This window comes from Aricia agestis, chromosome 15 (genome assembly GCF_905147365.1).
Source record: "Aricia agestis chromosome 15, ilAriAges1.1, whole genome shotgun sequence".
In the NCBI taxonomy this organism is placed as follows: Eukaryota; Metazoa; Arthropoda; class Insecta; order Lepidoptera; family Lycaenidae; genus Aricia; species Aricia agestis.
Genome location: NC_056420.1, coordinates 396,903 through 411,736, shown reverse-complemented (window position 1 = coordinate 411,736; position 14,834 = coordinate 396,903). Strand labels below are relative to the sequence as shown.

The following is a 14,834-nucleotide window of genomic DNA, read 5'->3' as shown; positions in this document are numbered from 1 at the left end:
TTTATTATTTACCTATAGTTATTGATGACAATATGTCCTTTTATTCGTTCATCATAACATAGAAAAAACTTCTTAAATTAGCAGCGTATAAAAAGATATGTCTGTGTTTTTTAGATTTTCTTACTGAAGAGGCAGAATTTGTAAATATACATGATAAACTTATAAATAAGGACAATACGAACCATTTTATATAGTGCTTAGTGAATTTATTACCTAATATAATATTTTAATTCTTCCAAAGTAAAAACGGACATGTACGACTTAACCGTTATGGGCAGTCTTGAATTGTTACCGTAAAAACGGTCACCTTGCAATTTCGGCGAAAATATTGTAAATATTTAAAATTGTGTTATATAATGACAATTGGCCTACATTAAACTTTACAGATCAATAAAAATAATTGTGTTTATGTATAATGGTAATCTACAGTAACAGTTTGAATCTTAAAAACGCTCTCCTGAAAACCACTACTTTTGACATGTCGCTTTATACGTAGGGACCGTCGAAATGTTAGTTGTTCAACCAATTTTATTTACTACCAATATTACTATTTAGTCTTCTAGTGTAGGAAATAATAACTGCCTTATCTGTTTTAAAAATATTATGTCTAAAATATAACAGGCGTTAATAAACAAATGTTAAAATAATTTGGATTTTCCGGTTTTCGCTCGGACTGATACTTTAAAATACGTTTATTGTAACAAAACTAAGTGATACTACTTTAGAATGTGTATGAGTTCACTGTGAAAGTAGCAGCGCTGAAAAAGTTTTTTTTTCAACTTTTGTATGGACAAACTCATGTCGCTAGGGCGCTTGCCCATATAAATCGCAAAAAAACACACACACATACACATCGTAAATTAGTATTATCTCTTAGTTTTGTTACAGCCTGTACAAAGAGAAAATAAAAAAAATCGCTTAAACGTCTTCTTAGGCTGCGTTTCCACCAGAGATGTGTAGCGAGGGAATGTGTTTTTGAGAACCAATACCATATACCACATAATTCATTGACGTGAGCTTGCCGTGACCTCGCTCAGCGCAGCGATTCTGTTGATTCTCAAAAACACATTCCTCGCAACACATCTCTGGTGTAAACGCAGCCTTAAGTTGTCAGCTGAACACTGTTGTTCTGTTTTAGTATTGTGACACGGATGTTGCGGTCACCTGCTGCGGGTCGCGTCACAAGCACCGCGCACCGCCGCAATATTCCCGGATGACAAAATATGAGATATTCAGTTGCTTTGTAATGTTCAAAATATCATACATTCAAAATCAAAAATCAAAATCAAAATATTTTTTATTCAGAGTAATTTTTTTACAAAAATATTCTGAACGTCGATACTAAGGTGCCTACCACCAGTTCGGGAACTAACCCGGCGAGAAGAACCGGCGTAAGAAACTCGCACGGGGCCATTAATCTGTTACTAACGATATTATACGAATGTTTGACGATTTCTGATGTTCAGACCCGAGGATCGCAGGAACGAATCCCGTCGTTACTAAATCATGACACAGGATATACTGTTATGATGTTACAGGATATAAGTACTGTTGTGATGTCACAGGATACACTGATGTGACGTCACAGGCTACACTGATGTGACGTCACAGGATATACCGTTGAGACGTCACAGGATACACTGATGTGACGTTACAGGATACACTGATGTGACGTCACAGGATATACGGTTGTGACGTCACTGGATACACTGATGTGACGTCACAGGATATACTGTTGTGACGTCACAGGATATACTGTTGTGACTTCACAGGATACACTGTTGTGACTTCATAGGATACACTGATGTGACGTCACAGGATATACTGTTGAGATGTCACAGGATACACTGATGTGACGTCACAGGATATACTGTTGTGACGTCACAGGATACACTGATGTGACGTCACAGGATATACTGTTGTGACGTCACAGGATACACTGATGTGACGTCACAGGATATACTGATAAGACGTCACGGGATACACTGATGTGACGACACAGGACATACAGTTGAGAATGTCACAGGACACACTGTTATGACGTCACAGGATACACTGATGTGACGTCACAGGATATTATACCGTTGTATCGTCACTCCTGTGACGTATTTTTTTTATGAAATAAGGGGCAAACGAGCAAACGGAACACCTGATGGAAAGCAACTTTTTTTAATGTAATAAGGGGGCAAACGAGCAAACGGGTCACCTGAAGGAAAGCAACTTCCGTCGCCCATGGACACTTGCAACATCAAAAGAGCTGCAGGTGCGTTGCCGGCCTTTTAAGAGGGAAAAGTGAAAGGTAAGGAAGGGAATACGGAAGGGTAGGGAAGGGAATAGGATAGGGAATTGGGCCTCCGGTAAACTCACTCACTCGGCGAAACACAGCGCAAGTGCTGTTTCACACCGGTTTTCTGTGAGCCCGTGGTATTTCTCCTGTCGAGCTGGCCCATTTGTGCCGAGGCATGGCTCTACCACGTTATAAAAGTTCCGTCGCCCATGGACACACGCAACATCAGAAGAGCTGCAGGTGCGTTGCCGGCCTTTTAAGAGGAAATAGGGGGGGGGGGGGGATAAGGAAGGGAATAGGGTAGGGGATTGGGCCTCCGGTAAACTCACTCACTCGGCGAAACATAGCGCAAGCACTGTTTTATGCCGGTTTTCTGTTAGCCCGTGGTATTTCTCCGGTCAAGCTGGCCCATTCGTGCCGAAACATAGCTATACCACGTAAAAAATCAATTTTATAGTGTTGTGACGTGACATGCGACGTCGCTAACTGCCGGGTCATTATGACCCCGCACGTGTTAAACTGTTCACCCGCAAACCAGGCGATTTATTGCACTATTAGGTTTAACACATTTCAGTATAGAGTCTAGGTACACTAATAATAACGTAAACATTTTCAGGTACTTGGTAAGGAAGACATTACATATTTTGCAAATTACTACATGGCTCGGTGAACTTCGTATCACTTTCTTTATCTAACACAAACATTCCCTAGACTTTCACAAATATTAATTCAAGACTAAAATTAGCCAAATCTGATCTACGGATGCGAGACCTGGACGCTAACACTCGATGAAGAGAATAAATTACTGGTAGCCGAAAGAAAAATCCTCCGCAAGATCTTGGGCCCGGTGAAGACAGGAGACGAAGGAACTAGAATCCGAACCTACGCCGAATTTAAAGACCTCATGGCTGAGCCCAATATTATTGGCGTAACAAAAGCCCAGCGACTCCGATGGCTCGGTCATGTTGCAAGAATGGAAGAGGATCGTGCCACTAAAAAAATTGCGTTTCTTGGGCGTCCGATCGGGCGACGACCTGTCGGCCGTCCACGGTACCGGTGGCTAGATGTCGTGGAGTCGGACCTGCGCGATCTTCAAGTCACAGAGTGGCAAGAAACTGCGTAAGACCGCGACAAGTGGCGCAAACTCGTGTCGGAGGCCAATATCCACTTTGGGTAGCTGAGCCATCGTATTAAGTAAGAAGTAAGTGATCCACAAAATTTAAAATTCATTTTTATTTATGTAGATAGATGTAGTATGATTAAAATATAAACATTGTTTTGAACATGCAGGCCAAATAAAAAGTTTACCACTTACCACCAAGCTGGGTAAACTAGGTACACCTCGCGGTAAAAAAAATTGTACAAGTTATGTTTTTTTTTTATTATTATAAAATTATGTTACGAAACTATCTAATCTTCTTTATATGGCAACCTGGTTTGTTTTGTCTTTCTTTGTTGCCCGCCTTTTTGTTTAAAAAAGCTTCATCTTCACTTTTTATTCGTATAAATTTTAAACCGTTTGTTTCTTCCAACGTAGCAATAACAGCAGATAAAACTTGTATTCAATGAAAACACTATTTCAGTCGCATAGAAGGATATTAGCGGATTACATCAGCGCGTGTCCCGATGTATCCCGGCGGGACACGGGATACGGGATAATATACGGGCTGGCGGCAAACAATAAAAATTTCATCCCACACTCAGGATGTCTGTATCCCGTGGGAACCGGCTCAATTTACCCTCCACCTACAGGATGCTCGTCTTAATTTAAACGATAACATCAAAGGAAAACTGTATTGTAAAATGATCATTAAATAATATCTATGTTTATTAAAAAAATATAGAGACATTTAAAATGCATATTATTATTTACAAAATTTGTTTAATAATATTTTATAATATGTGCTAATTATACAGAGAAAAAGTTTATTTGCCTGTATCAAATAGACTCCAAAACGACTGGGCTGATTTAATGAACATTTGGCATAGACATAAAATAGACCACACAGCCGGACATAGTGTTCTTCCGGGATAATTTTTTATTTTTTTTTTATTTTTGATTTGATAAAAAGTATTCTATGTCCTTTCCCGGAACTCAAAGGATTTCCATATCAAATTTCAGCAAAATCGGTTCAGCGGTTTGGTCGTGAAGAGCTAACAGACAGACAGACACAATTTCGCATTTACAATAATTATAAGTATGAATGAGACACTTTCTAAACTTCTATTTATTTTACTTTAGATTAGGTTACATCTGAACTGTGGATAAAGGAGCTCGACACGACGATCACAAAACAACACTTAGCGGCTGAACCGAGCTGAGTCGCACTTTAAACTGTCGCTCGAACTCAGTCGTTGTCAATTTTCTATTGCTGAGTTCAGACTTCGAGTAATTGACCATTAAATCTGCCCCGGCGTAACGAGCCAATTGAGAACAACGAAAATTCAAAGAAATGTGGCTTTTCGTTGTGATTTTACAGTATGACTTTCTTTTCTTTTCATTCTGTCTGTTGTCAGTTCCGTCCTCAATTTGGAGTAGATGTGGAGACTTCAATATCATTATTTTCTTTACGAGTACATACTTAATAAATTTTGATATTAAATTTTAACAAAAATTAACTTGACCAAATTAACATGCTTCTTTTGTAGTTGCGCAAATATGCGACGTTTTATTTAAATTGATAGTATTATACTGGAATTTGCTTTTAACAATAAAGAGAGTTAAAACTAGTTTAAAGGTAAGCTAACATAGGGGTATGCGGACACTTAGCTCAAACGTGCGCGTCTCTTTAAAACACCTCGACTAATGACACTCCACTAAATGGCACGTAGGAGTCACTCCATTAATGGAAGTAAAAATAAACAGCTTGAAGTGAAGTCCGGACAATGACGCGCCGAGTGTCACGAGTGTAATGACGTCACGGCGACGCGAGGCCGCTCTTTGTCATCGCCAATGTCAATCTTTTGTCTCCAATTATGACACTCGTGCACCGCGTCAAACTGACCCCGCAGTAAGTGTCTGAAGAAAGTACTAAAATATCTCATCTCTACCTCGGAGATGGGAAAATTCGTGTCAATCAAGTTCTAAATAAAAATCATCATTTTTAATCGAAATTATCAATATTAACTAAATGTTAAGAATAATATGATAGAAATCTAAGCACTAAAATACAATCTAAAATATACAGATATATATACAATTTAAATATAAAACCATAAAAAGAAAAACTTGCCCAAGTCGTCCCCATCCGGCAGAGTGCCCAGCAAGCTGACAGCATTGCCACGTTGGATGGCAATTGCTATCCGCTGTGCCAGGTAGCTCCCAGCTCTGGGGTCTCGGGTGGCTTCAACAAGCTTCTAAGATATTCGTATAAAAAGCTTATGTGCCCCCGGACCCCATGCGCCTAGGGTTTCCACCCCAAACGGTTCAAATATGAGATCTCCGCTAAGGTTCTCATATTTGCGCCGCTTGAAGTTCTCTAAAATTTGAACTATCGAAAATTCAAAAATGTGTATTAAAGACAATATAGTTTTATGAGCTTAAGTAGAATGAAACAAAGACAGCTCGCGGATATTATTACCTATTACTGATGCTTTTTATGTACGGTCTACATATACGTGTCCACGCACACACATAAATAAAACTACGTACTTTGCGTCATCTTTCCTACGGATTAGTCGTGACTGACCATAAAGTAGCTTAAATAAAACATAAATGATAAACTGACTAGACTTTGTTTTTCATAGAATTGTATCTAATATTATAATATTGGGTTCAAATTTACGAGATATTTGGTTCTACAACTAGCCCTTACCGTGGCTCGGTAGCCTTAATTCGGCTCTATTTATTCCCGAAAAATCCAAAGTCATGTTCTTATTGAAAATTGATGAAATGAAAATTGTAATAAAATATTGGCCAGTCATCGTGATTAAAAGAATACGCTGTTGGCTTGTTTTTGTGGCGAGGTGTCGTGACTCGGCTGGTTCGTGGCGTTTGTTTGACTTTTTCATTGAAGTTTTTAAGACCTCAATTAGGGGGTTATATTTTTCAAGAGGTGCCGTCTGCTCTTCATTCTTTTCTTTGCCTTTTTTAACGCAACGTCCTATTTCATTTTTAGAAAACTGTGCTGCTTATGACCAGTAACTTATTTTCACAATAATATTAAGTTAGCATTAGTTTTACTTCAGTATCATATTTGAAGAACATAGCTGAGCTACGCTTTGGTATATTTGTATTTTGCTTGCAATAAAATATTCAAAAGGAATGAAGAATCACGTGCGCCGGATGTAGGGGAGTGCGGGGACTGTTGGTATACCCGGGAGACCGGGGAGACTTGATTCCCGGGGCGAAATCCAATCGCGTCAGATCCCCCATTCTCCTCTCAATAACACGGTAACGCGTCTATCGAATTATGCCTAATGGGGGGTGTAATGTGGAAAACTTTAGGAAAACACTCCAGCTGTAGTTCGATTGTAGTTAAGAACTCAGGTTAGAATAAATCGTAGACTTTAAAGTGTGAAAGTCCTTTAACTACTTTTTTACCTTTATTTTCGGACTTGAAACGTTTCATATTTTATATTTGTTACTTAATTAATGCGGTTGTTCAAATTTTACGTATTTTACCGGCTTCAAAAAGGATCAGAATGTAATAATTAAACTGTAATTTTCGGACCAGTAAATAAACATTTCAGTCAAAAGGAATATCAAAAATAAAGTAGATAACTCAATTACCGTCACTTCAGTAGGACATACAATCTACATACTATAAAATAATCACAGTAACGAATACAAATTAACTGCTTCAAACAGAAAAATTAACTTTAATGTACACTCTCGCAACAATAAATATTTCCCTGATGACAGCGAAACCTGCCGCCATCACGAAAATCGTTTCACGTTAGTGTGATACTTGTTGTTGTAAATTAAATTATGTGCATAATTTAAATTGTAGATGGGATATCGCTGTCATGAGAGTGAAGTATTAAACATAGCCAACTGTTCACAGAAAGTCATCAATTACAGCGCGCACTGGATTTAATCCCAAAATAACATTAAAAACGTCCAGGCGGAAATGAATACTGTCTATCCACGTTGGCCCATGACCAACGATGGCTTATTCGCCTACGGTTTCCCATGATAATATAATAATATTATAATAATAAAATTTATGGACGCTTCATACCGTCAGTCTGGCCCCGTGCTAAGTACCCGAAGGACATGTGATACGGGTACCAGACAACGGATATGTAATATTTATTACTTTAATTATACTATACATAATGTATTTAAGAATTTTATTATAGATACACATATTTTATATACATCCATGACCCAGAAACTTTATAAAATTTATGTTCCGTCGGCAAGATTAGAACCCGCGAATCTACCCGCGCCCTATCACAAAAATGTAGATGCACACTGAAGCGATTCGGCTATAATGGCGATTGCAACCATCATTACGAAGCTATTTGTGTATAATTGACGTCATAGGTAATAATAGTCATACACTAATCATAATTCATACATCCCGTATATGTTGGTTATCAATGTGTCCATCATAAACTAGAGTGGAGGCCGCATAATCTTTCAAGCGCGAAGCATTCATAAAATTTATAGAAAAATAGGACCCATTACGCTACGTGTCATCATAATATGCGCGTCCCTAATAGACTGCGGTGTGGTGTCGTGACATAAACTCGATAAACGCAATATCTGGAGCAGGTATTAGGAACACAAAGACACAAAGGCTAAATATTAAAAGCCCGGCTGAGATCATCTCAATGGTCGTCATTACCGGCGGATCAGCCCCCCTCTTCCTCCCTGCCTCACCGTTCAACTCCCTGGAGGGGGGGAGGGGGGTAAACAAAGGCATTGTGCAGTGCGACGTGATTAGACGCCACGTACATTACACGGTTACATTACAGCACAGAAACATCGATGATGTATGATTGTTACTTGTTTCACACTCTCCCCTACTCACTTTCACTCGACTGCAAAAGGATGGTAATGACTTTGGTAGTGTAAAAAAGACTCAAGTTTTATCCATCTTCGAGGTGGAGGAGTTCTGGCCCGCCGATGTAGTTTACCGGAGGTTCCGGGAGAGGCTCCCGAACGAAGCGCGCATCACGTCGCCGAAAGAGACTTTACGTGATAAAGTGTAGTGTGATTGTGTGTGTGAATGTGTAAATAATATATATTAGTAATATAATATAATAAATATTAGGATAAAATTGTTCGGCGTGCATCTGTTGTCTGATTGCCATAACACAAGATTTACTTAGCATGGGATTAGACGACGTGATGTACGCTACCTAGCTTTTATACTATTGTATATTATTGTATGCTTAATAAAGAATTTGAATTTGAATTATTATTAGTGATCATTTGCCGCCGCTGCTGTATTTGAGTTAATGAGATGTGAAAAGATTTGACATAATGGCTCGGGTAAGCAATAAAATTACTCCGTCGGAGTTTTCAACAAACAGTTTACAAGGTGTTAATATTAAATTACATAATTGCATTGTAATTTCGTCAATTTATTGAATTCTTTATGTAACATTGTATTATAATATATGGGTTACAATAATTGCCTGAAATCGAGTAAAATATCATAAATATGGCAACATTTCGTAGTTAATAAAATTTGCGATTCACTATAATAGGAAAATGACGCTATAAATATTTAAAATACATCTTTATTTTATTCAAAATATTTATTACAACGAACTTAAATGATTTATCATGATACTATGATATTTTTACTTTATAAGTACAATAAAATATATACCTAAATAAAATTTTCAAACTCTCACCAGCGTTTATTCTTTTATCTTATAAATATTTAGCAAAAAGACAATAGATTGTATAAATTTCAATGTATGAGACAACAAAAAGAAAAAGATTGTCGGAATCCCCCCAAAACGGTCCATAAAACCCATAAAAAGCTCTGTGTATGCCAGCCGCGACACCGCCGCGAAATTCAAACAATAAAGTCATATGAAAGTTGCCGACTTGACGGGAATGCCAATACACCAATATTGATTCAAACTCGAGGATTCGCCCGCCATTTTATTAAAACTAGTCAGTGTTGCCAACTCTGAAATATTGTTTTACATATGTAAATGCGCGGAATAAATTGTTTTAGCGCCGAGCGCGATGTTTTGAAATTTTAAACCACTTTTCATAAACATTTGTAACTGCGAAGTTGCAAGCTCCGAAGTTGCTATGAAATTGAAATAACGTAGAACCTTGATAATATTATTATTATTATATTAGCTACAGTGTTTCTCGCGATTTTGTTTGCGAAGTACGAGTATAATAAGGTCATGCGGGAATCGAACATTTTATTATAAAAATTATCTTAAGTCCTTTTCGGGGACTTTTCGTAGGAAATTTTTGTTATCGAATAGACAGAATAACACTTAGAAATTACTTAGCTTTAATTAACTAGCTATTTGACCGAGCTTTGCTCGGTATTCGATTAATCACGAATAAAATGACCTTTTTTAAAAATGATTCCTAGCTAGATCGATTTATCGCCCCTGAAACCCCTATACCTATACTAAATTTCATGAAAATCGTTGGAGCCGATTCCGAGATTCCAATTATATATAAATATATATACAATAATTGCTCGTTAAGAGATGAACTAGCTGTTTGACCGAGCTTTGCTCGGTATTCGATAAAACACGAATTAAATGACATTTTTTAAAAATGATTCCTAGCTAACCTTTAAGCTTAACCCCCTATATACTAAATTTCATGAAAATCGTTGGATCCGATTCCGAGATTCCAATTATTTATATATACTAGATCCCGCGCGGCTTCGCCCGCGTAAATCAGGAATTTCACCGTAAATGAAACCGTACATTTTCGAATAAAAATAGCTATAAATACTCCTTTCGCGTGGTCTACTCTATATAAGTGCCAAATATTGCTCCAGTAGTTCGTGAGATAAACCCTTTCTAATATTTTCCCCGTTTTTACCACATTTTCCTGAGTTTCTTCGGTCGTATTAGTCTTAGCGTGATAATTTAATATAATATAGCCTATAGCCTTACTCGATAAATGAGATATCTAACACTGAAATAAGTTTTTAAATCGGACCTGTAGTTCCTGAGACTAGCGCATTCAAGCAAACATACTCTTCAGGTTTATAATATTAAGTATAGATTTTTTTGAATTATGGCTTGACAAACTCGAGCCTCGATCTAAAAGACTATGAAAAGGCGTCATCCAATCATGGGACGATGCATGGTATAATATTATGGTAGTGATGATGATGATGATGAAAATAATTTGCATAGTAGCATAATATGCTTTCCGTTCTTAAAACAACGCCGAAACTCCCAAACTTGCATCTATAAAGAATCAGGAGTTCTCTCAGCACCTTCCGAACCACGGTATACCAGGTGTACCTCGGTGCAAAATCTTACTTGTTTATAGCATATGCTTAGAATACTTCTCACGAAACCGAAGTCACCACATGTTTCCCAATAAATTTTGAGGAGTTCCCTCGATTACTTATGGATCCTTCATCAGATCACCACTTTTGTGAATATAATACCAAATTGGGATGATACTCTACATACCAAAAGAAAAATTTTGAAAATCGGTTAACAAACGGCGGAATAATCATTGAACTTAAGAAAACGAACATAACACCTCCCCCATTTTGAAAGTCGGTTAAAATTGTAGCCTATGTGTTATTCTAATGTATAAGCTATATTATTGTAAAGTTTCATTAAAATCCGTTCAGTAGTTTTTGCGTGAAAGAGTAACAAACATCCATACATCCACATATCCACACATCCATACATCTATACGTCATATAACAAACTTTCGCCTTTATAATATTAGTAGGATACAAGAATTGCTCGTTTAAAGATATAAGATAAACGCATGACTAATTCAAAACGCCTATAATATAACATCGCTTAGAAAAGAAAAAAAATTATACTAACAGAATAAAAACGTCAGATCTTTGACGATAAAACAAGGAGTTTAGTGGTTGGTTCATTTTTCACGTTGCCCGTAAATCACCGGTCGTCCCGTTTCATAATCGGCTCTATTTCACAATCGACCGTATTTCATAATCGGCCGGCCATAAATTGCCATCGGCCGGCGCTCGGTCACACACCTATAATTAATATATGCGCCTCAGCTTCTTGTAAATTGACGGATGTGTTTATTATAGTGATAAGCTGTGTAATAAATGTTTCTATTTCGATAGTTTCTTGTGCGGAAGCAGTACGTTTTGACGTAATGAAAACTATCCTTTGTTCACCCACTAGCGCTCGTAGTACCAAAAACTATTGGTCCAAGCACGGTTGTGGCGTAAGGAGGTACAAGGTAGATAGACAGGATAGTCTTGAATTATTATTTTTTTAACTTTTATTGTAAGAGTGAATTGAGTGAAACTATTCATGTATTTATGAAACCATGCACTTATTTATGTTACAGGTATTCATCATTATGATGCCAAAAAAACATCGTCCTCCTATTTCGTTGTCCCTTTTACTGGCACTCCCGGACTGTAAATTGTTGTTTTTGCGCGTTATTTATACCCAAAACTATTTTGAGTGATTGATAAGTGTTCCGAATAATAGCCCGGTTTATAACTAACAGCATTTTAGTGTGTTTGTCACTGTAGCTCCAGTCGAGAGGCCGTAACCCATCAATAAAAGTCAAATTCGCGTCCAAATTGTTAATGGCTGTTCGGCAGTTCACTGGAAAAAATATGCGGATATTCTGCAACTCGATTCTATTTTAATGGCAAGTTAATACTGCTTCGTTCTTTGTTTTATTAAGACCCAATTTCACCAACATCTGTTAGTATTATTATATATTATTTCGACGACTTCTGTGGCTCAGTGGGTGAGCGCGTTGGTAGCTCAAGCCGGGGGTAGCGGGTTCGAATCCCGCTGACAGAACAAAAATTTTTCAAAGTTCCTGAACATGGATGTGTATTGTATTAAATAAACACACCGGCAAAATTAGAGGAATATAACAAAATTTTCAATTTTTTTTTAAATTGTTCACTGATTTTTATATATATATTTATTTATTTACTAATTGATTATTAAAAAATAAATTTTATATAAATTTAGGGCATAAAAACGTGAAAAATAGAAAAAATCAGCAAAAATCAAAAAATTAAGAAAATCTTTGAAATTTCAGTAGTAAGTTTTTAAGATAAATTCTCAATTTTTATTAAAGAAATGCCATGTTAAAAGCGTGTAATGCTGGTGTAATGCCTTCTATGGATCTCAAGAGGGCCTGGATACGCCATTCCATGCTTGCATTTTAATTGCCAATCATTTCCTGTGGGATATTCTCCTACTCCTCCAGTAGCGCCAACTCGAGCTCCTGGACACATTTTGGAGCTGGAGTTTTTACTCGTACCGTTCACCCATTGATGTGCCACACGTCTTCAATCGGATCCACATCCGTAGACCACGCTGGCCTCTTCACCTGGGCTACGCCAGCATCGTTTAGGTAATAATGCCCGATTTTCTTACTCTATGGACGCACATAAAATTGAAATTACTACCTAAAACTGTGTAAAAGGCACACCATGCAGTTCCAGGATGTCGGTGCTATAGTTCTGTACTGTCAAAGTACCATCATCTATAATCATCAGCTCCATGCGGGCTCCAAATCATATGCAACTCCAAACCATTACGAAGCCTGCATCATAGGCCACTGTTTCCGGTAAGTTTGATGGCCTGTAGCTTTCCTTATAATTTATCCACATTCTTTATCGCCTGTCAATACAATATACACAGAATTTGCTCCCATCACTGTACAGCACAAGATTTCACTCACTTGTCTAATTTTGATGTTCACGCGCAAATCTTAGCCTGGCTCTTCGGTGTCCTGTTTCAAGCTTTGGTGCCCTTGCTGGCACTTTTGATTTTAATTTAACTTCTTTGAGTCTTCTTCTTACTGTACAATCACTTACACGTTCATCTTGGACCTGTTCCGATAGGTTTCGTGTCTGCATAGCAGTTTGAGGTGACTTAAGAAATCGTCTTAAGTTTTGTTTCCTTACAAAATGGTCATCCTGAACCATTGTCACCCGATACCGGCCTTGTTCTCGTCTCCGAACGTAAGATCCAGTCTCTCTGAAGCGTTGAAAGTTACGATGAACCACGGAAGCCGACACACCTGGCCTGACTGACCGAACGGTAGGTGTGACCTTTCTCTATCGTGGTTACAGCTCTAGCTGTCGCAGAAGCTGGGAAATCACTAATTTTGTATCTAAGCAATGTGTTCTTCCAAAAACCAAACAATCAAATGAGCATACTTTGCACCCCGCTAAAACGCCATTCTTATCAGGAACACTTACAACGTCAATAATCGAAAAACACTTATTAGGGCATAATTGCTATAAAAACCTATCAACTTGGTAGTTTTGTTCAATATTTTATTTCTTGAATGAGCTTAGAAGCTATAAAAAAGGCTTTCAGACAGGCCGGCCCACTTGAGTTCAAGTTTTGGCCCTTTTTACCAATGTTCCGCTAATTTTGCCAGTGTGGTATATGTATCATATAATAAAAATCTTAAATATGTATGGTATAGAAGTATTAAATATATTTCCGTTGCCTGATAACACAAGTCCATCAGGTACTTACCACGGGGCCAGACTGACGTGGTGTAAAGCTTCCATAGATATTACATTATTAACAGCTTGTTAAAATGTCATGTCTTCTCTTTTATTCATATGAAAAATGAAAGAGGAAACGTGATACTAATTCGTGCATTTTTAACAGTTGTTGATGAAATTGGACCTTCGACCTTAACTATTCAGGCTTCATACAACAATTGTTTGGACAAATGTTTTTAATATTAGTAGCCTATAATAATAACTAAAACTAATTTATTAAAGCTGGCCATAATATACTTGCCGGATTACAAACTAGCCAATTTGTAAGGCAAACAGTTAAATTCCTAAAAGCGCCGCACTTAAAGATGTAAAAATGAAATTCTTGTGTTATAACTGTGAACCCAGCTCAAAGACTTTGTGCGCTTTAAACTTGGGATTCCTTACATAATGTACGCCACTGACGTTGAATTATAAGAGAAGTGGTAATTGTTTTAGCTGGACGTAATTAAGTTTTCAAATTCGAATCAAGAATTTGTTAGAAGCTTGCCTTTAACTCCAGAATATTAGACAGGATTTTTCCTATTTAGCTTTTCCGTCATGTAGCGGTTAATACGGTGATTAAATATTTAATTGTATTTTTCTGTGAATCACCGTGGTATCATAATATTTATTATCTATGTTGTATTCAAAAATATAATGTTACCAATTAACTGCAAACTGTTTAGCTTAGTGCATCCCCATCAAAGCTTATAATTATAATCATATTATTCCTTTAATAAAACTGTAGATTGTTATTTTATTTTAAACAAAAAGGAAATAAAAAAAAACTCTAACTCGCACGTCGCCCCCCTTATTTAATTGATAACTAAAATAATTATTATTTTTACAAAGTTTTTGCTTATCACATACTTACTGAAGGGTATTTTATTGTCCTCTGA

At 37.2% G+C, this 14,834-nt stretch overlaps 1 protein-coding gene and 1 long non-coding RNA gene across 3 annotated transcripts in view; one reads left to right on the top strand and one right to left on the bottom strand.

Moving 5' to 3' along the window:
- The window catches only part of LOC121734247 (zwei Ig domain protein zig-8-like), a 235,949-nt gene that overhangs the window by 213,952 nt on the left and 7,163 nt on the right, over positions 1 to 14,834 (bottom strand). The gene's annotated exons all lie outside the window — the stretch shown is intronic.
- Positions 422 to 14,246, top strand: LOC121734248. Its single transcript, XR_006036689.1, has 4 exons — positions 422 to 509; positions 4,205 to 4,211; positions 5,313 to 5,315; positions 14,233 to 14,246. It is a non-coding gene; the product is annotated as an uncharacterized LOC121734248 (long non-coding RNA).